Source organism: Calypte anna, unplaced genomic scaffold (genome assembly GCF_003957555.1).
Source record: "Calypte anna isolate BGI_N300 unplaced genomic scaffold, bCalAnn1_v1.p scaffold_208_arrow_ctg1, whole genome shotgun sequence".
NCBI classification, from domain to species: Eukaryota; Metazoa; Chordata; class Aves; order Apodiformes; family Trochilidae; genus Calypte; species Calypte anna.
In genome coordinates, this window is record NW_022045482.1 from 49,573 (window position 1) to 73,423 (window position 23,851).

Here is a 23,851-nt window from a genome sequence, read left to right on the forward strand (position 1 = left end):
GAACGGGAGGGGACTGGGAGGGATTTGGAGGGACTGGGAGGTACTGGGACGAAATGGGAGGGACGGGGAGGGGACTGCGAGGAAATGGGAGGGGACTTAGAGGGACTGGGAGGACCTGCCTGGGACTGGGAGGAATTGGGATGGAAAGGGAGGGGACTGGGAGGGATTTGGAGGGGACTGAAAGGGACTGGGAGGGACTGGGAGGAATTTGGAGGGAATGGGAGGGGACTGGGAGGGATTTGGAGAAACTGGGAGGTACTGGGACGAAATGGGAGGGACGGGGAGGGGACTGAGAGGGACTGGGAGGACCTGCCTGGGACTGGGAGGGACGGGGAGGGGACTGAGAGGGACTGGGAGGATCTGCCTGGGACTGGGAGGAATTGGGATGGAAAGGGAGGGGATTGGGAGGAGTTTGGAGGAACTGGGAGGGGACTGGGAGGAACTGGGAAGGGAACTGGGAGGGACTGGGACGAAATGGGAGGGACTGGGATGGGATTGGGAGGAACTGGGAGGGGACTGAGAGGGACTGTGAGGACCTGGGAGGGACTGGAAGGAATTGGGATGGAATAGGAGGGGACTGGGAGGGATTTGGAGGGGACTGAAAGGGACTGGGAGGGGACTGGGAGGGACTGGGAAGAATTCGGAGGGAATGGGAGGGGACTGGGAGGGATTTGGAGAAACTGGGAGGTACTGGGACGAAATGGGAGGGACGGGGAGGGGACGGGACTGAGAGGGACTGGGAGGACCTGCCTGGGACTGGGAGGAATTGGGATGGAAAGGGAGGGGACTGGGAGGAGTTTGGAGGAACTGGGAGGGGACTGGGAGGAACTGGGAAAGGAACTGGGAGGGACTGGGACGAAATGGGAGGGACTGGGATGGGATTGGGAGGAACTGGGAGGGGACTGAGAGGGACTGTGAGGACCTGGGAGGGACTGGAAGGAATTGGGATGGAATAGGAGGGGACTGGGAGGGATTTGGAGGGGACTGAAAGGGACTGGGAGGACCTTGGAGGGACTGGGAGGAAATGGGAGGGACTGGGAGGGACTGGGAGGAAATGGGAGGGACTGGGAGGGGACTGGGATGTGGTAGTTAAGGTTTGGTGGCCGGAAGCTATCGCGCTGTACGGCAAGATAAGATAGGGGCTCCCTCCTGACAACCACTAGGTACGGGTCCCTGAGGCCAGCAGGCGGAAGTGCCGATGTAAACCCAGGTTCTATAGGGCAGTGTAACCCAAACAATAAACGCCATTTGCCTCCCCCACATTGGTGTCTGTGAGCTGATGGACCGAGTAACCTGGGGTTGGTTGCCGTGCCGATCCTGAACCAGGTCGCCACGCCTCGCTGGAGGCAACAGACTGGGAGTGGACTGGGAGAGGTCTGGGAGGGACTGGAAGGGGACTGGGATGAACTGGGAGGGGACTGGGAGTGGACTGGGAGAGGTCTGGGAGGGACTGGAAGTGGACTGGGAGAGACTGGGAGGGGATTGGGAGTAGACTGGGAGGCACTTGGAGGGGACTAAAAGGGACTGGGAGGGACTGGGAGGAATTCGTAGGGAATGGGAGGGGACTGGGAGGGATTTGGAGGAACTGGGAGGGACTGGGACAAAATGGGAGGGACTGGGAGGACCTGGGAGGGACTGGGAGGAATTCGGAGGGAATGGGAGGGGACTGGGAGAGATTTGGAGGAACTGGGAGGGACTGGGAGGACCTGGGAGGGACTCGGAGGGGATTGGGAGGGGCTGGAAGTGGACTCAGAGAGACTGGGAGGGGACTGGGAGTAGACTGGGAGGGACTTGGAGGGGACTGAAAGGGACTGGGAGGGACTGGGAGGAATTCGGATGGAATGGGAGGGGACTGGGAGGGATTTGGAGGAACTGGGAGGGACTGGGACGAAATGGGAGGGACTGGGACGGGATTGGGAGGAACTGGGAGGGGACTGAGAGGGACTGGGAGAACCTGGGAGGGACTGGAAGGAATTGGGATGGAATGGGAGAGGACTGGGAGGGATTTGGAGGGGACTGAAAGGGACTGGGAGGACCTGGGAGGGATTGGGAGGAATTTGGAGGGAATGGGAGGGGACTGGGAGGGATTTGGAGGAACTGGGAGGTACTGGGACGAAATGGGAGGGACGGGGAGGGGACTGCGAGGGACTGGGAGGGGACTGAGAGGGACTGGGAGGACCTGCCTGGGACTGGGAGGAATTGGGATGGAAAGGGAGGGGACTGGGAGGAGTTTGGAGGAACTGGGAGGGGACGGGGAGGGGACTGGGAGGAACTGGGAAGGGAACTGGGAGGGACTGGGACGAAATGGGAGGGACGGGGATGGGATTGGGAGGAACTGGGAGGGGACTGAGAGGGACTGTGAGGACCTGGGAGGGACTGGAAGAAATTGGGATGGAATAGGAGGGGACTGGGAGGGATTTGGAGGGGACTGAAAGGGACTGGGAGGGGACTGGGAGGGACTGGGAAGAATTCGGAGGGAATGGGAGGGGACTGGGAGGGATTTGGAGAAACTGGGAGGTACTGGGGCGAAATGGGAGGGACGGGGAGGGGACGGGACTGAGAGGGACTGGGAGGACCTGCCTGGGACTGGGAGGAATTGGGATGGAAAGGGAGGGGACTGGGAGGAGTTTGGAGGAACGGGGAGGGGACTGGGAGGAACTGGGAAGGGAACTGGGAGGGACTGGGACGAAATGGGAAGGACTGGGATGGGATTGGGAGGAACTGGGAGGGGACTGAGAGGGACTGTGAGGACCTGGGAGGGTCTGGAAGGAATTGGAATGGAATAGGAGGGGACTGGGAGGGATTTGGAGGGGACTGAAAGGGACTGGGAGGAATTTGGAGGGAATGGGAGGGGACTGGGAGGGATTTGGAGAAACTGGGAGGTACTGGGATGAAATGGGAGGGACGGGGAGGGGACTGAGAGGAACTGGGAGGGACTGGGAGGGGACTGAGAGGGACCGGGAGGACCTGCCTGGGACTGGGAGGAATTGGGATGGAAAGGGAGGGGACTGGGAGGAGTTTGGAGGAACTGGGAGGGGACGGGGAGGGGACTGGGAGGAACTGGGAAGGGAACTGGGAGGGACTGGGATGGGATTGGGAGGAACTGGGAGGGGACTGAGTTGGACTGTGAGGACCTGGGAGGGACTGGAAGGAATTGGGATGGAATAGGAGGGGACTGGGAGGGATTTGGAGGGGACTGAAAGGGACTGGGAGGACCTTGGAGGGACTGGGAGGAATTCGGAGGGAATGGGAGGGGACTGGGAGGGATTTGGAGAAACTGGGAGGTACTGGGACGAAATGGGAGGGACGGGGAGGGGACTGAGAGGGACCGGGAGGACCTGCCTGGGACTGGGAGGAATTGGGATGGAAAGGGAGGGGACTGGGAGGAGTTTGGAGGAACTGGGAGGGGACTGGGAGGAACTGGGAAAGGAACTGGGAGGGACTGGGACGAAATGGGAGGGACTGGGATGGGATTGGGAGGAACTGGGAGGGGACTGAGAGGGACTGTGAGGACCTGGGAGGGACTGGAAGGAATTGGGATGGAATAGGAGGGGACTGGAAGGGATTTGGAGGGGACTGAAAGGGACTGGGAGGGGACTGGGAGGGATTTGGAGAAACTGGGAGGTACTGGGACGAAATGGGAGGGACGGGGAGGGGATTGCGAGGAACTGGGAGGGACTGGGAGGGGGCTGGGATGTGGTAGTTAAGGTTTGGTGGCCGGAAGCTATCGCGCTGTACGGCAAGATAAGATAGGGGCTCCCTCCTGACAACCACTAGGTACGGGTCCCTGAGGCCAGCAGGCGGAAGTGCCGATGTAAACCCAGGTTCTATAGGGCAGTGTAACCCAAACAATAAACGCCATTTGCCTCCCCCACATTGGTGTCTGTGAGCTGATGGACCGAGTAACCTGGGGTTGGTTGCCGTGCCGATCCTGAACCAGGTCGCCACGCCTCGCTGGAGGCAACACCTCCCAGTTCCTCCCAGTCCCTCCAAGTTCTTCCCAGTCCCTCCCACTCTATCCCAGTCCCCATCCCAGTCCCTCCCAGTCTAGCCCAGTCCCTCCCAATCCCCTCCCAGTCCCTTCTAGTCCCTTTTAATCCCCTCGCAGTCCCCTCCCAGATGCTCTGAGTCCCCTCCCAGTCCCCTCCCAGTCTCTCCACATCCCCTCCCAGTCCCCTCCCACTCCCTCCCAGTTCCTCTCCGTCCCCTCCCAGTCCCTCCCGGTTCCTCCCAGTCCCTTTCAGTCCCCTCCCAGTCCCCTCCCAGTTCCTTCCAGTCCCCTCCGTGTCCCCTCCCAGTCCCTCCCAGTCCCTTTCAGTCCCCTCCCAGTCTCGCCCAGTCCTCTCTCAGTCCCTCCCAGTCTCTCCCACTTCCCTCCCAGTCTCTCCTAGTTCCCTCCCAGTCCCTCCCAATCCTTTCCCAGTCCCCTCCCAGTCTCCCCCAGTTCGTCCCAGTCTCTCCCAGTTCCCTCCTCGCCCCTCTCAATCCTCTCCCAGTCTCTCCCAGTTCCCTCCCAGTCCCTCCCAGTCTCTCCTAGTTCCCTCCCAGTCCCTCCCAATCCTTTCCCAGTCCCCTCCCAGTCTCCCCCAGTTCGTCCCAGTCTCTCCCAGTTCCCTCCTCGTCCCTCTCAATCCCCTTCCAGTCCCTCCCAGTACCTCCCAATCCCCTCCCAGTCCCTCCCAGGCCCCTCCCAGCCCCTCCTAGTTCCTCCCAGTCTCATTCAGTCCCCTCCCAGTCCTTCCCAGTCCCTTCCAGTCTCCTCCCAGTCCCTTTCAGTCCCCTCCCAGTACCTCCCAGTCCCCTCACAGTCCCTCCCAGTGCATCCCAGTCACTTTCAATCCCCACCCAGTCCTTCCCAGTCCCTTCCCAGTCCCCTCCCTGTCCCTCCCAGTTCCTCCAAGTCTCTCCCAGTTCCGTCCCAGTCCCTCCCAATCCCCTCCCAGTCCCTCCCAGTCCCTCCCAATCCCTCCCAGTCCCCTCCAGTTCCCTCCCAGTCCCTCCCAATCCCTCCCAATCCTCTCCCAGTCTCTCCCAGTTCCTCCCAGTCCCGTCCTAGTCCCCACCCAGTCCCTACCAGTTCCTCGCAATCCCCTCCCAGTCCCTCCCAATTCCCTCCCAGTCCCTCCCAGTCCCTCCCAGTACCTCCCAATCCCCTCCCAGTCCCTCCCAGTCTCCTCCCAGTCTTTCCCAATCCCTCCCAGTCCCCTCCCAGTCCCCCTCAGTTCCTCTCAGTTCCCCCAGTATCTCCTGGTCCCTCCCAATCTGCCCCCAGTCCTTCCCAGTTCCTCCCTGTCCTCTCCCAGTCCCTCCTAATCCCCTCCCAGTCTTTCTCAGTTCCCTCCCAATCCCTCCCATTCCCCTCCCAATGCCACTTAAACACTGTACACTGGTAAGGATGAAAGCAAGACCCCAAAACTATTTTTTTCTTCATTTCCAGTTTTGTCAACATGGAAACACAAGAAAAAGGCTCTCCCAGAGTTTTTTTATTTTATTTTTTTTTCCATTTAATGAAAGGCACTGGAGCAAGGGAACCATAACTGAGCAGCTGTGTTTCCACATCCTTGCCACACAGCCATGTCTCACTCTTTGGCATCATCAGTGGGAAATCACCCACTGCATCTGGCATTTGCTGCCCCAAAGGGTCTGGGTGGTGACATGGTGACACCAGGCTGGCTGTGATCACCTGGAGCCCCTGTGTTGTCCAGAACAGAAACCTGTCCCAAGCCCCACGCAGCAGCAGCACAGGTCTGCAGCTGGCCCAAGGGGTGTCCATGGACGACCACGGCTCCCAACACTCCTCCTGGCTCCTGGGAGTCAACAGGCAGCCCCACTGCAGCTCCTCTGGCCAAGGTGCCCTTCTGCCCCAGTGTTCCCTGAGGAGCAACCCCGGGGTGATGGGCTGCAGGCCCCCCTGCTCCCCAGGTCCCCCACAATCTCCACTCCCCTCAGTCCCCCTGCTTCCCCTGCTCCCCCACGGGCTCTGCTCCCCCATGGGCACGGTGCTGCTGAAGCTGCCAAGTGGGGACTCTGGGGGCTGCCACATCCTCCTCACCACCCATGGCCACACGTGGGATGGGGTAAGCAGGAGGAGTGGCAGGGTTCTGCAGGGGGCATGGCAGCCCCAGCATGGATTGGGTCTCCCCCAGCAAGTCAAAGCATTCTGATGAAGATTCCCCATTTTCAAGGAGTCACATGGATTAAGACAATGGGTAACAGGCACAAGTTGCTCCTGGGAAGATTCCAGGTGGACAAGAGGAAAATTTTCCACTGGCAGGACAGTGGAACATTGGAATGGTCTCCCAGGGAAAGTGTTGGATTATCCTACTGGGGACAGCTTCAAGTGTTGCAGGAGGAGCCATTCTTGCTCCTGAAGCTTGACGAGCTGCTGGTCTCTTCCAGGACTCCAGCCACCACACAGCACTTCCAGGGTAGAAGTGTAGCAGGAAGAGCCTTTCTTGCTCCAGAGGGTCGACAACCTGCTGACCTCTCCATGCCCCATACCAGAGTGAGCTGAGGTTTTCTCTGTGGGTGTGTGTTCTACCTTTATTGGCCCCCTGGCCTTGCTCATGCCCAATAGGGGCCTGTCCTAATCAGGCACAGGTGGACTCACACCCACTCACTGGCAATTCGAGGCACCTGGTTGGCAATGTCTCTCTACATTCAAGTCTCAGCCCAACAGCGTGCTGAGACATCTCATAGGAACTGCACTATTACCTAGAGGGCTTGGACCAGAGGATCCTTGAGGTCCCTTCCAACCTGACATTCTATGATTCCATTCTTCCCCACCAGCATCTTCTGGAACACCTTCCAACAGCAGCTGGGGAACTGTTCTTGGGATTGTTACATCATAATCCTAGAACCATGACAGGGTGTGGTTTGGAAGGGACCTCTGAAGGGACCTGGCCATCCCAGCAACCATCCAGTCCAGCAGGAGCCAGGAGAGCAGTAAGGAGGGCAGCATGGGCAAAGCCCTGAGCCGGCCAGGCTGTTTCTGCTGGAACTGCTGTTGCCTGGGCAAGGGCCAGCAGGAGGATGAGGACTTTGAGGAGGACTACGTGCCCCAGAGGTTGATGCCGGCACCAGTTTCAACACAGAGCCAAGCAGAGCCCAACAAGAAGGCAGCCAGACGGCCATCATGGAAAGTCTGGAAAAGCAGGAGGGCTCCTGTGAGCCAGGTGTTGGAAGTGTCTGTCTCCAACCCTTCCTGGTGGGAGTCAAGCACCATGCTCACCCAGCATCGCCCGGGCCAGCCTGGTCCTGGCAGCCACCTCCATCCCACACCTCCTCCTCCTCCTCCTGCCCACAGGAGGTGGGCCACAGGCAGCAACCAGCAGTGCTGCAGGACGGCAGCGAGAGTCAGGTCTTGTCCCTTGATGGGGACAGACTGCCAGAGATGCCCTGCCCCATGAACTCTCTAGCTAAGGCCACGGGGAGACACCACATCCAGGTAGGGAGCCCAAGGGCAATGGGCATGGACATCTTCCCAGCCCAGGAGCTGTTGGGCAGCTGGGAGGTGCTGGAGGGAACGGGCTGGCCCAGGAGGCTGCAAGGGTATCCTGGCAGAAGGACCTTTCACAACTGGGACGTGGAGTCACAGGAGCAAGGGCCAGAGTCATTGCAGTCTCTCCTTGGTTTCTCCTGCAGTCGGGCAGCCTGGTAGGCAGGGCGACAGAGGAGGAAACAGCTTGCCAGCCATGCCAGCTGCCTCTCCTCAGGCAGGATGTGGCACCCAGCCATGCACTCACAGCTCAGCCCTCAGGAGCTGCCAGCACTTGCTGTCAGAAGCCACATCCCCCTCCAGCTGCACACTCCACACCTTTAGGCAGGGGCAGAGACAAGGCTGCCAGCACCTGCTGCAAGCTGCCCCATCTGCCAGATGCACCCTCTACATCATCTTCTTCCAGAAGCAGTTACAAGGCTGCCAGCACCTGCTGCAAGCTGCCTCCTCTGCCAGCAGCAACCTTTGCTAGAGGCAGAAACACAGCAGCAGCGCTGCAACCAGTGGCCCCCAAGATGTTGTCTCCTCTGCCCGGGGCACGTGGGGTGGCCGGGGCACATCTGCCAGGGTGGAGAGCTGGAAGCCTGCCCTGCACGGCCCTGGAGCCTCTGCCCCAGCTGGAAAGGGGACAGCCTGGCACGTCCCCAGTGAGCCCCAGGACTAGGGTTTCACTGGGCGATGGCAATGCTGCAAGCAGCCAGCAGCAAGGCAGGACCGGGCAATACCAAGAAGAGACGAGGAAGTCTGGGCAGCTGATGGAAACGTCCCTTGCCTGATCTCCACAGATGTGGGAGCACTGGTGTTGCCTGCAGCACCCCTGGAACAGCTTCCTTGGAGAGGGACGCTGGACCAGCATGCTGTGGACAAACGGCACGACATGTACCAGAAAGGTTGACAGTGAGTGTCAGGTGCCAGCCCAATATCAGGTTATCCTGTGACCAAGGGGCTGCTGCAGATCGTTTGACCATCCGGTCTGTCCACACGGAGCATCTGGAGGACCAGGAGAGGAGCTGCCCGGCCCAGCCCAGCGCAGCCACCCGGCAGTGTCAGCAGGGTGGCCTGGAGGCCAGGCAGCTCTGGTGGCAGGAGAGCGAGGAGCAGCAGGTCCTCCTGACAGAGTCGTGGCAGCTCAGTGTCAGATCCAGGAGGGTGAGTACCAAGGACGGCATGGGATGGGATGGGATGGGATGGGATGGGATGGGATGGGATGGGATGGGATGGGGTGTGATGGGTTGGGACTGGGCGGGACAGGACAGGACAGGGAGATGGAGCCTCCCTCTGCCTGGATCACGCCGCTGCGTTGCACGGCTCCAGCCCCATCATCTCCCGTCTCTGACAGCAGCCGGTGCCGGCAGGGTCCTGGCATCCAGGTGCTGCTGGGAGCCAGGCTGCTTTTACTACAACCCCTCTTTCCTTCCAGACCTGCAGAGTGAGCTTGAACCTGTGTCAGCCAGAGGTGAGGTGCAGGGAACTCCTGCATGATGCCACCAGCAGAGAGGACATGCTGGAATCATAGAATCATAGAATTGGCTGGGTTGGAAGGGACCTCAGAGATCATCAAGTCCAACCCTGGAACAGTAGTTGCAGTTGCTAGACCATGGCACTCAGTGCCACATCCAGGCTCTTCTTAAATATCTCCAGACACGTAGAATCCACTACTTCCCTGGGCAGCCCATTCCAATGCTTGATCACTCTCTCCGTAAAGAAATTCTTTCTAATATCTAACCTAAACTTCCCCTGGCACAACTTAAGAACATGCCCTCTTGTCTTGTTAAAGTCGTCTAGCAAAGGAGTCCAAACCCCACCTGGCTACAACCTCCCTTCAGGGAGTTGTAGAGAGCAATGAGGTCTCCCCTGAGCCTCCTCTTCTTCAGGCTGAACACCCCCAGCTCCCTCAGCCTCTCCTCATAGGGTCTGTGCTCGAGTCCCTTCACCAGCCTGGTTGCCCTCCTTTGGACCTGCTCCAGGACCTCAATATCCTTCCTAAACTGAGGGGCCCAGAACTGGACACAGTACTTGAGGTGTGGCCTCAGCAGGGCTGAGTACAGGGGCAGAATCACTTCCTTGGACCTGCTGGCCACGCTGCTCCGGATACAGGCCAGGATGCCATTGGCCTTTTTGGCCACCTGGGCACACTGCTGGCTCATGTTCAGCTTCCTGGCAATCCAGACTCCCAGGTCTCTTTCTGCCTGGCTGCTCTCTAGCCACTCTGTCCCCAGCCTGTAGCGCTTCATGGGGTTGTTGTGGCCAAAGTGCAGGACCCGTCACTTGGCCGTGTTGAACCTCATCCCATTGGAATCAGCCCAACTCTCCAGTCTGTCCAGGTCCCTCTGCAGAGTCCTCCTGTCTTCCAGCTGATCGACATTCCCCCCCAGCTTAGGGTCGTCTGCGAATTTGCTGATGATGGACTCAACCCCCTCATCTAAATCATCAATGAAGATATTGAACAGAACTGGGCCCAACACTGATCCCTGGGGGACACCACTAGTGACCGGCCGCCAACTGGATGCAGCCCCGTTCAGCACCACTCTCTGGGCCCGGCCCTCCAGCCAGTTCCTAACCCAGCACAGGGTGCTCCTCTCCAAGCTGCAGGCTTCCAGCTTTCGTAGGAGGATGCTGTGGGAGACGGTGTCAAAGGCTTTGCTGAAGTCCAGGTAGAACACATGCACTGCCTTCCCCTCATCCACCAGTTGAGTCACCTGATCATAAAAGGAGATCAGATTGGTCAGCCATGACCTGCCCTTTCTAAACCCCTGCTGGCTGGGTCTAATCCCATGGAGTGCATGGAATCCCCAGGACCCAGCCAGCAGCAAGTAGGGGCAAGAGGGAGGAGATTCCTGACAGTGCTGGAGAACAAAGCAGGGGACTTAGACCAGGAGGGGGAAGAGGACAGTGACGGAGATGACATCATCTGGCCCTCTTCCCAGGACTTCTTTCAGGACCTCAACTTTGTCCCCAGGGAGGAATCCAGCACATCCAGCAGCATGGGCACAGAGTCTGAAGGACAGGAAGATAATTACCAGCAGAGCACGTTTCCTGAATCACTGGAGCTCATGGACATGGAGCCAGCAGGTTCTGCCCGGGCCAGAGCTCTTGAGAAAGAGGGGCACCACTTGCCTCTGGCTCCTGTGGCACAACAGAAGGCAAAAGCACCAGCTTGTCTTGCCTTTAGTGAGCTAGACACAGCAGTGGAGGCAGAGAGCCTGGCACATGCCCCCTCCAGCCCCACAGAAGATGATCTGGCTCTGGTGGACACCAACCACTTCTTTGTTGGCAAAGCTGTGGCCAAGGCTGTGCTTGTGACAGAGGGATCAGGCCAGCAGTCCACAGAACAGCAAGACCTCCTAGAAGGCATGGGCCATCAGGGTGTGTGTCCTCCTGCTGCCATCCCCTCCATCCCTCTGCTCTTGCTCTCCCTGTGCACGTGGCCTCTAAGACCAGAGGTGACACACCGCCCTCCTCCAGTCCCAGGGACATGCCCAAGGCTGACCCAGGTACGTCCCCGAGCCAAGGCAGGCCTGGCCCAGCAGCCATCCTGGTGAGCAGCACTGGGCACACGGGGACTGGCGGTGCCCCGGCCACCTCTCCCTGGGGAAAGGCCACGCTGGCAGGGGCAGCCAGGAGCCCACCCAAAACCCACCCAGCCCCTCACCTACAGCTCTCTTTCCTGCAGGCACGGCCACACCCCCACAGGCCACAGCGCGATGGAAACGGTTCTCCCTCTTCAGAAGGGTGTCCAGGGGCGTGCGCAGGGTTTTCCAGTTCTTCTGTAGAGCACGTCGGAGAAAGGAACCCAGCTCCCCTGCCAGCACTGGGAGGGTTCCTGGAGGTGGCCACCAGCCCTGAGCACGCCCCACCATGCTGCCAGCTGCCTTTTACCTGCCTGTGGTTTTTATGAGTCTAATAAAAGCTGACAGCTCCCCACAGTGCTTGGCTGTGTCTGGTGCCTCCCGGGAGAAATGCAGAGCAAGGGGAACCGCTTCCAGGCAGCTGCAGCAGGAGCTGGGCTGGCAGGAATAAGATTTTATCCCCTTGTACCCCAAAGCACAGCGGAGCCAGCAAAGGCAGGGTGGGGGTACCCTGGTGAGGCCAGGGATGCCTCCCCTGCTGAGGGGCCCAGAACTGGACACAGGACTCAAGCTGTGGCCTCACCAGGGCTGAGTACAGGGTCAGAATCCCTTCCCTGGACCTGCTGGCCACGCTGTTCCTGATCCAGGCCAGGATGCCATTGGCCTTCTTGGCCACCTGGGCACACTGCTGGCTCATGTTCAGCTTCCTGGCAATCCCAACTCCCAGATCCCTCTCTGTGTGGCTGCTCTCCAGCCACTCTGTGCCCAGCCTGGAGCTCCCCATGGGGTTGTTGTGGCCAAAGGGATGGAAAGAGCAGGAAGAAAAGCTTTGAGAGGTACCTAGGTGGGAATAAAAGGAGAAGCCAGGCAAATGGAGGCCCTCTCCTGAAGGAAATGTCAGACCTAGCTCCACAGGATACTGAGAATGCTGAGGTTCTCCAGGACTTGTTTGCCTCGGTCTCCTCTGGGAAGTGCTCATTGCCTCATTGCAGAGGCCACAGCAGAGGAAAGCAGGGCCTGGGACAACCAAGGAGCCCCCACTGGGGGAGAAGAAGAGGTTTGAGATCATCTAAAGAACCTGCAGGGCCACAAGTTTATGGGACCTCACGGGGTCCACGCACGGGTCCTGAGGAGCTGGCAGACGCAGTTGCTGAGCCTCTGTCCATCCTATTGGAGAGGTGATGGTGGTCTGGTGAGGTTCCCACTGATTGGAACAAAGGTACCTGTCCTAGTTGGAGAAGTAAAGAAGGAGGGTCTGTGAGCCTGAGGGATCTGAGAGGGGTCACTATTCCCTCCCCTCTCCTTCCCACACCCTATAGAAAGTCAGGCAGCCCAGCAGCCCATCCCCCTTTCCTCCTGCTCCTTGCTGGGCTGCTGTTCCCCTCTGCTCCTTTCCCAGCAGCTGCCACCTGCTCCTCAGAATCCACATCCATCGGGTGCTGGGAAGAGCCGTGGAGCTCCCTCTTGAGTCGGCCCTGCCACAGGGAGCCCTCAGGCACCCATTGCTGCCAGCATGGAGATGGGGTTGTGTGTCAGCTCAGGGAGCTGTTCCCAGGGGGGAGGAGATCAGCCCTGGCTGAACCTTCCTGCAGTCCCTGGCTCTGAGGAGGAGTGGAGTGTCACGGGAAGAAGCGGGGTTGCTGCCTGTCATTGTGGAGCAGGAGATTTAGAGGTCAGAATACCTGTGTTGGTTGGTTGGGGGTTGGAGGTGGAGTGTGCTAGAATATTTTTTCCCTTTTCTCTCCCTATTTTCTCGAGGAAAAGGCAGCTAGTAGCTGATTCAGCTGTGAAAATCACCACCAACAAAAACATCTCTTCAGTGAATTTACTCTTGATGTATTTCCAGCTCCTATCAAGCAGTGAAGTGAAATGTCTCAGTGGCCCCTTTGGGAATTGTTTTGCTTTTTTTGCTGAACGTCAACATTGTCACTGATGCCTGTCCCTCATTTCTATCATTTCTGACAGAAAACGTTGTCTAAGAGCTTTTCAGTTGTCCCAGCCCCTCCACTCTTGCTTCTTCGTGCCCTGCAGTCTGCCAGTTTAAATAATCTGTATCTAATGACACAGCCTTGGATCCTCTCTGTACCTTCAGCACAGGCTGGGAGGGGTCCTGGTGGGCACCAAGTTGATCGTGAGCCAGCAATGTGTCCTAAGTTCAAAGAAGAAATATGGTCTCCTGGGCTGAGAGATACTGGGCTTTCCAGTATAAAATTTCACCCAGAAATTCCATCTCTTACTTCCTTTGATACAATCCAAAGCTTGGAAAATTTTTCCTTGTGCCCGTCTTGAACTTTTGTCTTTTTCCTTCCCCATCCTGCTTCCAGGGAAGCATATGCCAGAGGAAAGAAGGAAAAGCCTTTCTCTTTATCCAAAGAGCCATCCTCCTCATCCTCCTCCTCTGATGATGATGATCCCATCCCTGATGAGTGTTTGTGTCCTATTTGCAAAGCCCTACTGACTGATGGAGCTTTTATTCCCTGCTGTGGGAACAGTGATTGTGAGGAATCTAAGTGTTCCTTGCATGTCTGTTAATTCCAAACAATCACATCTGATCTTCTGGGAGCAGAAACACACGATAACAAAGTTGTTTTGTTTCCAGTTCTCTTTATCCAGAAGGATGCTTCTTACAGAAAGGGGAAAAGAAGCAGAAAGCTCTTTTCCTTTTTAATGTGTCTGGTTAAATCCCCTTTACACACAGAAGGAGGAGTATGAGCAGAGTGTGTAATTGTGCAGGTGCTGACAGTCTTAGATACCAAACTGTTTTGTGCACGTTTAAACAGTGGAAATCTGTAGCATACCTATTTCTACTGGTAATGTGTCTGATTGATGTATTTAATAATGAAGCAGGGAAGTTTTTTAACATTAAGCTCTGGTCTTGTGGTGCTCTCACCCATGATAGCTCATGTCCTTGGGGGGCTCCAGTCAGCAAGACCATGATTGTCTTTGCTGCTTCCCTCCCTGACTGCCAGCCTTCCCGTGGAAGCCAAGGTCTCTCTCAGTGATCCTCCACCTCGTACAGATGTGCCCAGTTGCTCTTGCAGAGTGGAAGAAGGCCACTGTGGCAAGCAATCCGTCTGCCTGTGTGAGGGAGACAGTCCTACCTGCATGTCTTGGAAGGACTGTGTATTGCTGCTGTTCCTTAAGTGGGGGCTTGAGATTCCACAGCACTAGCATTGGATCTGGGGTTTTATTTTTGTGGCAAGAGGATTGGTATTTCCCTTTTTTTGCAAGTCATGCCTGCAGCCCATAGCAAGGACCAGCTGGGCTTTGGGGTGCTGCTTGCTTTCAGCTGCCTTCTGGGACTGTTCATTGTCATGCAGTGGGGTACACTCAGCCTCCTCTTCTGCTGCTGCCTTATCCAAAAGACACAGCAAACTTCTATGCCAAGAAAGTCCTTCTGGTCTGCAAGTCCCAGGGTGTCTTGATCTGGTCAGGAGAGTACCCGTTAGCAGCATGTGATTGATTTTGTTTGTGATCTCAGAGTCCTGATGATACCCAACTTCTCCAGTGCTTGCTGGGTGGGATGATAGCAGACGAGAGCAACAACTGTTGGATGCTTGATGTCATCAGCAAAGCTGCAGGTGTACAGAAAGAGCAGAGGAGATCCTCCTTTAAGTCTGCACTAGAATGAAGGCTTCAGGAAAGATCCTCAGCACCTTTTGGAAGGTCTGGAGGACTCAGGGCACAAGCTACTTCGGTGGAATGACAAAGCAAGTTCCTGGGGACTCTGGTGGCCCAGACTGTATATCCAGGGTTCCCTGCCCTGTGTGTGCATAAACCAGACATTTTTGGCCATTTCATCCCTCAGATGTTCCTTCTTCACCCTGGGCTGCAGCTCATTGAGCAGAACAAATCATAAATTCACCTGTCCTACCAGGAGGCCCCCGCTGCAGAGTGCCACCCCTCTGCCTGCCCTAGCAGAGGATGGAGATATTAAGGCTCTTCTAAGTGTGCTGTTGATACTTAACACCCTGAGCAAAGCACCTGGGCAGTGAGGGTTGTGTGGGCTTGTGTAAGTATAAGAGGAGCATGGTGCTGCAGAGCCCATTGTTCCTTGATTCAGGGTCTTGGGCAGTGCCTGAGGGGAAAAAAAAAGCCAGACAGAAGTCCTGGCTTTAGCCTGAAGAAGGGAGGGTGAGCAGCAGTCAAGGGGGTTTGCGTGGTGCTAAGGAAGGCAGAGGCAAGCTGTGGTGCTGCAGGTGTGGTGGCCTGATGTCCTCCTTGACCAGCCTGGTTATGGCACCAGGGCGACTCTGCTTCCCCTGGGCCACCCTCAGCCAGGCTGAGGTGAAGCTGCTGGCTCAGCTGCTGGGCATGGGCTGCACAGTGGGAACCCCCAAGTGAGGGCACTGCCACTGTCTCACCAAGTGCCTCTTTGTCTGTGCAGGAGTGACTTTGTCAGTGCCTGAGAATATGGGACACCGTGGAACCAGCAGCCCCTGTTGCTGCTCTGTCTCCAGGGAAAGCGTCCCCCAGCAGGGGAGGCATCCCTGGCCTCACCAGGGTACCCCCACCCTGCCTTTCCTGGCTCCGCTGTGCTTTGGGGTACAAGGGGATAAAATCTTATTCCTGCCAGCCCAGCTCCTGCTGCAGCTGCCTGGAAGCGGTTCCCCTTTCCCTGCACTTCTCCCGAGAGGCACCAGACACAGACAAGCACTGTGGGGAGCTGTCAGCTTTTATTAGGCTCAATAAAACCACAGGCAGGTAAAAGGCAGCTGGCAGCATGGCAGGTAGTGCTCAGGGCTGGTGGCCACCTCCAGGAACCCTCCTGGTGCTGGCAGGGGAGCTGGGTTCCTTTCTCCGACGTGCTCTACGGAAGAACTGGAAAACCCTGCGCATGCCCCTGGACACCCTTCTGAAGAGGGAGAACCGTTTCCATCGCGCTGTGGCCTGTGGGGGTGTGGCCGTGCCTGCAGGAAAGAGAGCTGTAGGTGAGGGGCTGGGTGGGTTATGGGTGGGCTCCTGGCTGCCCCTGCCAGCGTGGCCTTTCCCCAGGGAGAGGTGGCCGGGGCACCGCCAGTCCCCGTGTGCCCAGTGCTGCTCACCAGGATGGCTGCTGGGCCAGGCCTGCCCTCGCCTCGGGGATGTACCTGGGTCAGCCTTGGGCATGTCCCTGGGACTGGAGGAGGGCGGTGTGTCACCTCTGGTCTCAGAGGCCACGTGCACAGGGAGAGCAAGAGCAGAGGGATGGAGGGGATGGCAGCAGGAGGACACGCAGAGCCCCAGGCATCTCCCTGCCCCGCACACCCGGGCACTGGGCCGGGTTCCGGCACCTCGGGATGCCCTGGGCTGGCCACGGGTGCCTGGCTCACCTGGTGCTGAGGGTCCCAACACAAGGGAGAAGCCGATGCTTCTCCTTCATCTTGGGCAGATGGTGCATGGTGGGGGGTGCCAGTGTCTGCCAGAGGTGATGAAGGCACTTCAGCCTCTTGTGCTACCAAAGAGCCAAAGGCTGTGCTGGGCTCTGCCTGATGGCCCATGCCTTCTAGGAGGTCTTGCTGTTCTGTGGACTGCTGGCCTGATCCCTATGTCACAAGCACAGCCTTGGCCACAGACTCCCTGACAATGAACAGGTGTGTGTCCACCAGAGCCAGATCCTCATCTGTGGTTTTGGAGGGGACAGGTGCCAGGCTCTCAGCTTCTGCTGTGGTGTCCTGCTGGTCTGGTCCCTGTGTCACAAGCACAGCCTTGGCCACAGCATTGCCAACAAAGAAGTGGTCAGTGTCCACTAGAGCCAGATCATCTTCTGTGGGGCTGGAGGGGGCAGGTGCCAGGCTCTCTGCCTCCACTGCTGCGTCTAGCTCATCAAAGGCAAGACAAGCTGGTGCTTTTGCCTTCTGTTGTGCCACAGGAGCCAGAGGCAAGTGGTGCCCCTCTTTCTCAAGAGCTCTGGCCCGGGCAGAACCTGCTGGCTCCATGTCCATGAGCTCCAGTGATTCAGGAAATGTGCTCTGCTGGTAATTATCTTCCTATCCTTCAGACCCTGTGCCCATGCTGCTGGATGTGCTGGATTCCTCCTGGGGGACAAAGTTGAGGTCCTGAAAGAAGTCCTGGGAAGAGGGCCAGATGATGTCATCTCCGTCACTGTCCTCTTCCCCTTCCTGGTCTAAGTCCCAGCTACTGTTCTCCAGCACTGTCAGGAATCTCCTCCCTCTTGCCCCCACTTGCTGCTGGCTGGGTGCGGGGGCTTCCATGCACTCCATGGGATTAGACCCAGCCAGCAGGGGTTTAGAAAGGGTAGGTCATGCCTGACCAACCTGATCTCCTTTTATGATCAGGTGACTCGACTGGTGGATGAGGGGAAGGCTGTGGATGTGTTCTACCTGGACTTCAGCAAAGCCTTTGACACCGTCTCCCACAGCATCGTCCTGAAAAAGCTGTCAGCCCGTGGCTTGGACAGGAGCACCCTGTGCTGGGTTAGGAACTGGCTGGAGGGCCGGGCCCAGAGAGTGGTGCTGAACGGGGCTGCATCCAGTTGGCGGCCGGTCACTAGTGGTGTCCCCCAGGGATCAGTATTGGGCCCAGTTCTGTTCAATATCTTCATTGATGATTTAGATGAGGGGATTGAGTCCATCATCAGCAAATTCACAGACGACACTAAGCTGGGGGGGAGTGTGGATCAGCTGGAAGGCAGGAGGGCTCTGCAGAGGGACCTGGACAGACTGGAGAGTTGGGCTGATTCCAACGGGATGAGGTTCAACACGGCCAAGTGCCGGGTCCTGCACTATGGCCACAACAACGCCATGGGGAGCTCCAGGCTGGGGACAGAGTAGCTGAGAACAGCCAGGCAGAAAGGGACCTGGGAGTCTGGATTGCCAGGAAGCTGAACATGAGCCGGCAGTGTGCCCAGGTGGCCAAGAAGGCCAATGGCATCCTGGACTGGATCTGGAACAGCGTTGCCAGCAGGTCCAAGGAAGTGATTCTGCCCCTTTACTCAGCACTGGCGAGGCCACACCTTGAGTCCTGTGTCCAGTTCTGGGCCCCTCAGTTTAGGAAGGATATTGAGGTCTTGGAGCAGGTCCAAAGGAGGGCAACCAGGCTGGTGAAGGGACTCGAGCACAGATCCTATGAGGAGAGGCTGAGGGAGCTGGGGGTGTTAAGCCTAAAGAAGGGGTGACTCAGGGGAGACCTCATCGGTCTCTACAATTCCCTGAAAGGAGGTTGTAGCCAGGTGGGGGTTGGACTCTTTTGCCAGACGACTTTCAACAAGACAAGAGGGCATGGTCTTAAGTTGTGCCCGGGGAAGTTTAGGTTAGATATTAGAAAGAATTTCTTTACTGAGAGAGTGATCAAGCATTGGAATGGGCTGCCCAGGGAAGTAGTGGATTCTCCGTCCCTGGAGATATTTAAAAAGAGACTGGATGTGGCACTCAGTGCCATGGTCTAGCAACCGCAGCGGTGGTTCAAGGATTGGACTCGATGATCTCTGAGGTCCCTTCCAACCCAGCCAATTCTATGATTCTATGATTCCAGCATGTCCTTTCTGCTGGTGGCATCATGCAGGAGTTCCCTGCGCCTCGCCTCTGGCTGACACAGGTTCAAGCTCACTCTGCAGGTCTGGAAGGAAAGAGGGGTTTAGTAAAAGCAGCCTGGCTCCCAGCAGCACCTGGATGCCAGGGCCCTGCCGGCAGCTGCTGCTGTCAGAGACGGGAGATGATGGGGCCGGAGCCTTGCGGTGCAGCGGCGTGATCCAGGCAGAGGGAGGCTCCATCCCCCTGTCCTGTCCTGTCCTGTCCCGCCCAGTCCCAACCCATCACACCCCATCCCATCCCATCCCATCCCATCACATCCCATCCCATGCCGTCCTTGGTACTCACCCTCCTGGATCTGACATTGAGCTGCCAGGAGTCTGTCAGGAGGACCTGCTGCTCCTCGCTCTCCTGCCACCAGAGCTGCCTGGCCTCCAGGCCACCCTGCTGACACTGCCGGGTGGCTGCACTGGGCTGGTCCAGGCAGCTCCTCTCCTGGTCCTCCAGATGCTCCGTGTGGACAGACCGGATGGTCAAACGATCTGCAGCAGCCCCTTGGTCACAGGATAGCCTGATAATTGGCTGGCACCTGACACTCACTGTCAACCTTTCTGGGACACGTCGTGCCATTTGTCCACAGCATGCTGGTCCTCCGTCCCTCTCCAAGGAAGCTGTCCCAGGGGTGCTGCAGGCAACACCAGTGCTCCCACGTCTGTGGAGATCAGGCAAGGGACGTTTCCATCAGCTGCCCAGACTTCCTCTGCTCTTCTTGGTATCGCCCGGTCCTGCCTTGCTGCTGGCTGCTTGCAGCATTGCCATCACCCAGTGAAACCCTAGTCCTGGGGCTCACTGGGGACGTGCCAGGCTGTCCCCTTTCCAGCTGGGGCAGAGGCTCCAGGGCCGTGCAGGGCAGGCTTCCATCTCTCCACCCTGGCAGATGTGCCCCCGTCACCCCACGTGCCCCGGGCAGAGGAGACAACCTCTTAGGGGCCACTGGTTGCAGCGCTGCTGGCTGTGTTTCTGCCTCTGGCAAAGGTTGCTGCTGGCAGAGGAGGCAGCTTGCAGCAGGTGCTGGCAGCCTTTTAACTGCTTCTGGAAGACGATGATGTAGAGGGTGCATCTGGCAGATGGGGCAGCTTGCAGCAGGTGCTGGCAGCCTTGTCTCTGTCCCTGCCTAAAGGTGTGGAGCGTGCAGCTGGAGGGGGATGTGGCTTCTGACAGCAAGTGCTGGCAGCTCCTGAGGGCTGAGCTGTGAGTGCATGCCTGGGTGCCACATCCTGCCTGAGGAGAGGCAGCTGGCATGGCTGGCAAGCTGTCTTCTCCTCTGTCGGCCTGCCTACCAGGCTGCCCGACTGCAGGAGAAACCAAGGAGAGACTGCAATGACTCTGGCCCTTGCTCCTGTTGCTCCACGTCCCAGTTGTGAAAGGTCCTTCTGCCAGGATACCCTTGCAGCCTCCCGGCCCAGCTTCTTCCCTCCAGCACCTCCCAGCTGCCCAACAGCTCCTGGGCTGGGAAGATGTCCATGCCCATTGCCCTTGGGCTCCCTACCTGGATGTGGTGTCTCCCCGTGGCCTTGCCTTGAGAGTTCTTGGGGCAGGGCAGCTCTGGCAGTCTGTCCCCATCAAGGGACGAGACCTGGCTCTGGCTGCCACCCTGCAGCACTGCTGGTTGCTGCCTGTGGCCCACCTCCTGTGGGCAGGAGGAGGAGGAGGAGGTGTGGGATGGAGGTGGCTGCCAGGGCCAGGCTGGCCCGGGCGATGCTGGGTGAGCATGGTGCTCGACTCCCACCAGGAAGGGTTGGAGACAGACACTTCCAACACCTGGCTCACAGGAGCCCTCCTGCTTTTCCAGACTTTCCATGACAGCTGTCTGGCTGCCTTCTTGTTGGGCTCTGCTTGGCTCTGTGTTGAAACTGGTGCTGGCATCAACCTCTGGGGCACGTAGTCCTCCTCAAAGTCCTCATCCTCCTGCTGGCCATTGCCCAGGCAACAGCAGTTCCAGCAGAAACAGCCTGGCCGGCTCAGGGCTTTGCCCATGCTGCCCTCCTTACTGCTCTCCTGGCTCCTGCTGGACTGGATGGTTGCTGGGACGGCCAGGTCCCTTCCAAACCACACCCTGTCATGGTTCTAGGATTATGATCCCAAGAACCGTTCCCCAGCTGCTCTTGGAAGGTGTTCCAGAAGATGCTGGTGGGGAAGAATGGAATCATAGAATGTCAGGTTGGAAGGGACCTCAAGGATCCTCTGGTCCAAGCCCTCTAGGTAATAGTGCAGTTCCTATGAGATGTCTCAGCACGCTGTTGGGCTGAGACTTGAAACTGTTCCCAGTGGGAGAATCCACCACTTCCCCTGGGAGACCATTCCAATGTTCCACTGTCCTGCCAGTGGAAAATTTTCCTCTTGTTCACCTGGAATCTTCCCAGGAGCAACTTGTGCCCATTACCCATTATCTTAACCCATGTGACCACTTGAAAATGGGGAATCTTCATCAGAATGCTTTGACTTGCTGGGGGAGACCCAATCCATGCTGGGGCTGCCATGCCCCCTGCAGACCCCTGCCACTCCTCCTGCTTACCCCATCCCACGTGTGGCCATGGGTGGTGAGGAGGATGTGGCAGCCCCCAGAGTCCCCACTTGGCAGCTTCAGCAGCACCGTGCCCATGGGGGAGCAGAGCCTGTGGGGAAGCAGGGGGACTGAGGGGAGTGGAGCTTCTGGGGGACCTGGGGAGCAGGGGGGCCTGCAGCCCATCACCCCGGGGTTGCTCCTCAGGGAACACTGGGGGAAAAGGGCACCTTGGCTAGAGGAGCTGCAGTTGGGCTGCCTGTTGACTTCCAAGAGCCAGGAGGAGTGTTGGGAGCCGTGGTCGTCCATGGACACCCCTTGGGCCAGCTGCAGACCCGTGCTGCTGCTGCGTGGGGCTTGGGACAGGTTTCTGTTCTGGACAACACAGGGGCTCCAGGTGATCACAGCCAGCCTGGTGTCACCATGTCACCACCCAGACCCTTTGGGGCAGCAAATGCCAGATGCAGTGGGTGATTTCCCACTGATGATGCCAAAGAGTGAGACATGGCTGTGTGGCAAGGATGTGGAAACACAGCTGCTCAGTTATGGTTCCCTTGCTACAGTGCCTTTCATTAAATGGAAAAAAAAAGAAAAAATAAAAAAACTCTGGGAGAGCCTTTTTCTTGTGTTTCCATGTTGACAAAATTGGAAATGAAGAAAAAAATAGTTTTGGGGTCTTGCTTTCATCCTTACCAGTGTACAGTGTTTAAGTGGCAAGGCACAGGATGGAGAAAAGGAGGAAACTGTTTAGAAGAGAAAAGAAAAACAAAATAGGAGACATAGGTTTGGAAGAATTTATTTTTTAAGCTGATGAAATCAGTGTTTTCAAGGTTTTAAAAATAATTGCTAGGTTCCCTTCCAGCTACAGCAGTCTTCAAAGGCCTCTTCTTCACTGCACTGTTAGTGCTGGAGAATGCAATCAGTGGCTGAAGCTGTGAAAAACAGCCCCTCAGTACTGATGAGGATGTGAGGGGTACAGTAAAGAAGTAAGCACTGCTCCTGGATGTCCTTAATCTGGGCCCTGGACTTGTGTCCACCTCTCTGGGGCCTCAGGAGATGGTCCAAGGCAGCGCGTGGTGGTTGCATCCCCAGCAGACACGGTGCTGTGGGGTTGTGCTGTGCTGGTGTTGGAGCTGTGTTGGCTTGTGTGCCATGGAAGAAGGCAGGTCAAGAAAGGAGAGGATGCTGCAGGAGACTGACTCTGGTGGATGGTAAAATCCATCCTGCCAAAGCCTGGCAGGTTGAATGGCTTTTAGCAAGTCCAGGTTGAGCCAGGTGGAGTGAAAGCTGCTACGGGAGGAGCAAGGTCTTGGTTTCTTCCTCTGCTCCCATAGCCGCTGGCATGGGCATGGGCTGCTTGGTGGAGGGGAAGTCATCCCTGGGGGAAAAAGAGTTCAAACAGATTCCTTTCCAACATGAATTCATCCCTGTGCCTGCCCTCCCTGTGCTTGTGGCAGCAGCATCCTTGGACACAGAGGTCTGCACGTGCTCTGTCCCAGCATAGGGGTGCCCTGTGTCAGGGGGCAGAGTGAGCTGAGCATCATTGTGGGGTCTCCTGGTGGATCTCCTCATGGTGGCACTCAGGTGCTGCCCAGCTGAGCCCCATGTAGACAGGCTCCTACAGTACCTGGGCCATAGTGGGACCAGCTGGGGCTACATGTGGACACCCAGGAACCAGGAGAGTCTTGAGGATGCTGTGCTTGTCCAGCAGTCTCCCTTGGGCAAGCAGACAGCTCTGCTCATGCTGTTCCCCCGGCTCAGAGCAGGTTTCTGTTCCTTGGCTCCTCTGTGCTCCAGTCCTGCTCCAGTGCCAGCCTGGCATGCTGGAGGGACAGGCTGAGCCCTGGTGCCCCAGGCAGGGTGCCCAGCCCTGTCCTCACCCACTGCAGGGCAGCCAGGGCTTCAGCTGCTGATCCCTGCAAGAGGCCAAGACAGGGCAGGAGGTGCCAGGGCAGTGCTGGGGGGCAAGGACCCTGCTGCTGCTCCTCCTCCCCATGGCCCTTTGCATCAGGCCCTTGGTGCAGCAGGGAGAGCACAACCATTTCCCCAGCTGCCACAGGGAGCTGCTTCCATTCCCCTTGCAGTCCACCAGCTTGAAATGATCCCAGTGCTGGCCAGGCATGGAGCCAGAGGAGAAGAGGTCCCCATTGGGCTGGAGCAAACAGCTCTGCCCCCCACGGGCTACTCACATGCTGTGTATGGAAGACAGGTTGGCTCACAAGGATGTCTACCATGTAGGTAGACAGCTCCTGCTGTACTGCCCTGGGCCTTTCATGTTCTTGATGGCCATGAGGATGATGTCTACTCGATGGGGGGGCTGGAGGTATTTCATGAACATCTGTGGGACGAAGGAGAGAGGAGCTTTGTCACCTCAAGCATCACCCAGCACATCTCAGCTGTGACATGAGACTGGGATGCAGAGCCAGGGTCTGCTGGGGAGAAGAGAGAAAATGGGGGTCAGGGCTCCATGGGGAACTGGAGCTGGCTGGGAGCCCTTGCCTGGGCCCTGCTCCAGAGCAGGGTGAGTCCCCATCATCCCCACTCATCCATTGGGGGTCCCCTCGCTCACACTGCCCCCCAGACCAGGAGGAGCCAAAGGCATTTCTTACCCAGAGCATTTCTCAGGAATGTTCAACTTCCAGAGGCTGCCAGGACTGCGAGGCTTCCCCACAGGGCTGGAGCTGCAGCAGCCCTGGGTCAGGCAGCCGGGAAGACCTTCCTGGGGAGGAGGAAAACCGGGATGCTGAGAGGG

At 57.8% G+C, this 23,851-nt stretch overlaps 1 long non-coding RNA gene and 2 pseudogenes across 1 annotated transcript; 1 reads left to right on the forward strand and 2 right to left on the reverse strand.

The window, feature by feature from the left end:
- LOC115600294 overlaps positions 1-23,851 on the forward strand; it is a 71,721-nt pseudogene that overhangs the window by 18,810 nt on the left and 29,060 nt on the right.
- LOC103527165 overlaps positions 1-23,851 on the reverse strand; it is a 172,807-nt pseudogene that overhangs the window by 9,674 nt on the left and 139,282 nt on the right.
- LOC115600297 lies at positions 22,440-23,834 on the reverse strand. The gene is made up of 3 exons (XR_003988888.1): positions 23,709-23,834; positions 23,289-23,437; positions 22,440-22,477 (listed from the first exon to the last, which is right to left on the reverse strand). It is a non-coding gene; the product is annotated as an uncharacterized LOC115600297 (long non-coding RNA).